The sequence below is a fragment of the Dermacentor albipictus genome, chromosome 10 (assembly GCF_038994185.2).
Source record: "Dermacentor albipictus isolate Rhodes 1998 colony chromosome 10, USDA_Dalb.pri_finalv2, whole genome shotgun sequence".
Lineage (NCBI taxonomy): Eukaryota > Metazoa > Arthropoda > Arachnida > Ixodida > Ixodidae > Dermacentor > Dermacentor albipictus.
The window spans coordinates 101,066,313-101,070,095 of record NC_091830.1 but is presented as its reverse complement, the minus strand read 5'-3'; the positions used below and the strand labels follow the sequence as shown (position 1 = coordinate 101,070,095).

At 57.3% G+C, this 3,783-nt stretch overlaps 1 non-coding gene across 1 annotated transcript; it reads right to left on the bottom strand.

Moving 5' to 3' along the window:
* Positions 1–305: 305 nt before the first annotated feature.
* LOC135908061 (small subunit ribosomal RNA) lies at positions 306–2,120 on the bottom strand. Its single transcript, XR_010566188.2, has one exon. It is a non-coding gene; the product is annotated as a small subunit ribosomal RNA (ribosomal RNA).
* Positions 2,121–3,783: the final 1,663 nt, after the last annotated feature.

The following is a 3,783-nucleotide window of genomic DNA, read 5'->3' as shown; positions in this document are numbered from 1 at the left end:
GGTCGTCTTACTCCCATTCCGCGCAAGAGTGCCGAGGCGGACTTCAGAAAGCCCACCCAGTGTGCGTTACGCCGTTTCTACCCGCGGGCGCGGCCAAGCCAACCGTCCAAGGTTGCAGCCGGCGTCCACTGGGCGCAACAAATTTGGCACGGGGCGCCCTTCGAAATTCGGGCAATCCCCGGCATGTTCGGGTATAGCCGTCCCCACGTCCAAGCGGGGCCAGCGGCGGAAAGCGTCGGGCGCAGCGAGCTGCTTCACCCACACGGGGTAGAAACAATGGCGCTCGTCACCCTCGAACAATCCGGTAATGATCCTTCCGCAGGTTCACCTACGGAAACCTTGTTACGACTTTTACTTCCTCTAAATGATCAAGTTTGGTCATCTTTCCAACAGACCGGCGCAACCGAAAGGCCGCGCCGGACATCGGTCCGAAAACCTCACTAAATCATTCAATCGGTAGTAGCGACGGGCGGTGTGTACAAAGGGCAGGGACGTAATCAACGCAAGCTTATGACTCGCGCTTACTGGGAATTCCTCGTTCAAGGGGAACAATTGCAAGCCCCTATCCCAATCACGAAAGAAGTTCCACGGGTTACCCAGTCTTTTCAGACAGGGATAAAGACACGCTGCTTCCTTGAGTGTAGCGCGCGTGCGGCCCCGGACATCTAAGGGCATCACAGACCTGTTATTGCTCTGTTTCGTGCGGCTAGGAGCCGCTTGTCCCTCTAAGAAGGTTGTAAGGTGCTGGGAACCCCGCACCTATTTAATAGGCTAGAGTCTCGTTCGTTATCGGAATTAACCAGACAAATCGCTCCACCAACTAAGAACGGCCATGCACCACCATCCACCGAATCAAGAAAGAGCTCTCAATCTGTCAATCCTCCCAGTGTCCGGGCCGGGTAAGTTTTCCCGTGTTGAGTCAAATTAAGCCGCAGGCTCCACTCCTGGTGGTGCCCTTCCGTCAATTCCTTTAAGTTTCAGCTTTGCAACCATACTTCCCCCGGAACCCAAACACTTTGGTTTCCCGGAAGCTGCCCGCCGAGTCATTTGAGTAACTCAGGCGGATCGCTGGTTGGCATCGTTTATGGTCAGAACTAGGGCGGTATCTGATCGCCTTCGAACCTCTGACTTTCGTTCTTGATCAAAGAAAACATTCTTGGCAAATGCTTTCGCAGTAGTTCGTCTTGCGACGGTCCAAGAATTTCACCTCTAGCGCCGCAATACGAATGCCCCCGTCTGTCCCTGTTAATCATTACCTCGTATTCCAAAAACCAACAGAACAGAAACGAGGTCTTGTTCTATTATTCCATGCAAGTTTATTCAGGCGACTCGCCTGCGTTGAGCACTCTAATTTTTTCAAAGTAAAAGCACCGGCCTTCTCGAGGCACACAATGAAGTGCACCAAGAAAGGACCGGCATGATGTTCAGTCCGAGCCGTCGCATCGGGTAGATGCACTACTCGTCTGGAACTGAGATCCAACTACGAGCTTTTTAACCGCAGCAGCTTTAGTATACGCTATTGGAGCTGGAATTACCGCGGCTGCTGGCACCAGACTTGCCCTCCAATTGATCCTCGTTAAAGGATTTAGAGTGTACTCATTTCAATTACGGGGCCTCAAAAGAGTCCCGTATTGTTATTTTTCGTCACTACCTCCCCGTGCCGGGAGTGGGTAATTTGCGCGCCTGCTGCCTTCCTTGGATGTGGCAGCCGTTTCTCAGGCTCCCTCTCCGGAATCGAACCCTGATTCTCCGTTACCCGTAACAACCATGGTAAGCAAGTAACCTACCATCGAAAGTTGATAAGGCAGACACTTGAAAGAAACGTCGCCGGCTCGTGGCCATGCGATCAGCACAAAGTTATCCAGAGTCACCACACAATACGGGCCGAAACCCGATCGATCTTGGTCTAATAAAAGCACCCGTCGCCCAAAGGGCTTCAGGCTCACTGCATGTATTAGCTCTAGAATTGCCACAGTTATCCAAGTAGGAAGAAACGATCTAAGGAACCATAACTGATTTATTGAGCCATTCGCGGTTTCGCCTTATTTCGGCATGTACTTAGACATGCATGGCTTAATCTTTGAGACAAGCATATGATTACTGGCAGGATCAACCAGGTAATCGTTCAACTGCGCGTCCCGCCTGTCAAGCAGGCCGGACGCCGTTTTTGCGATGCCGAGGCCACCTTCAGGCGCCCCAGCACGCTTCGTTCTTGCAAAGAGTAGCACTTTGCACAGTCCGAGACGACGGCGTTCGAGCTCGCTACGGCGCCCTCCCCGAAGGGCCGGGTATCGCCACGCGGCAAGAAGCACGCAACATTCTCGATAGACTGGTTGTGTCGACTCGATCACGGCTTGCGGTTTCTCTTGAGCCCGCAGCACAGGTGGACCGACCGACACTTGCAACGTAGCCGAGACGGCAAAGCCGCCAGGCGACGGGTCACGCCCGCGCCTTCGGCGCTTTCGCATTTGACTCGTCCGAGGACGATGCGGAACACAACTCGATATCGTGGAGAAAGCGTCGTCCGACAACCAGCCCCTAACGCATCAAGCGGATGAGGCTGCAGACGTCAGCTGTGGGATCCACGGGAGCGATACCGGGGACACGCTTGACGGGCACGAAGCCCGCCGCATATCAAACACCCAGGTCGCTTTTGGGGGCGACTGCTCTCTGGGACCCCCATATGATAGCAGCGATAAGTTCCCAAATCTCCATGGGGCCGTACTCGTGCCACTTTCGACGAGCGTTTGGCGAAAATCGTGCCGCCTCGCAGCGCCGCGAGCGAGATGGAAAGCTTACGTCGGCAGCGCAATGCCGAAGCCGTGAAAGCGCAGCGCGTCGACCGAATGCGCGAACGGCAATCTCTCGCCTATGGACAGCGCGGTTTCCAGAACAATCGCCTTTCTGTGCCCCTACGGGGCCGCACGCTAGCGCGGCCCTTTCGCCGTTTCCGAGCACGACTGCGACCGGCGCGGGCGGCCTGCTCGACACCCCGGCTGACGCCGTTTCGGACTTTGTCTCTTCGCGCGCTCGCGCCAACGTCGCGGCAAAACGACGACCTCTGCGCGGTTCTTTCCCGGTCCCCGGCGTGCTATAGTGCAGCCAGCCGGACGGTGACGACGACTCAGTCGCGGCCGTGCGGCGGCTTGTACGCCAAAGTTGCGTGACGGGCGTCGAGCTCCCGCCGCGGCCCGGCTCAGGTGGTTTCGGACTTCTGTCTCTTCCGAGCGCTCGCGTCGTCGTGGGCACGATTCTCGAGTGCGGAGCGGTTCGCCGACACCACCACGAACACGCGCAAGCCGAAAACGGCACTACGGTACAACGTCGGCCAGGGCGGTACGGCCCCTTATAAGAGCAGCGATAAGTGACCAGACCTCCACAGGGCCGTACTCGTGCGACAAGGCGGCGTACTGCGCCGAGCCGAGCGCCAATATTTGGCCTTGGCACGGCCGATTTGAGCTCTCGCGATCGCCGCGGTACTGCCGCTCACCGATTCAAGGCACGCTAGCGCGGCCCCTTCGCCATTTTTCGAGTAAGAGTGGGAAAAGCGCGCGCGGCGTGCTCGACGCCCCGGCTGACGTCGTCTCGGACTTAGTCGCGCTCACACCGCCCCGGCTCACGTGGCTTCGGACTTGGTCTCTTCGAGCGCTCGCAGCCAGGTCGGGGCCGACGCCGACGTCTGCGTGGGGCTTCAACGATTCCCGGCGCGACGCAATGCAACTGCGCGCAGGATGCCAGCGACTCCGCCGTGGCCGTGCGGCGGTGTACACGCTGAAGTTTCGT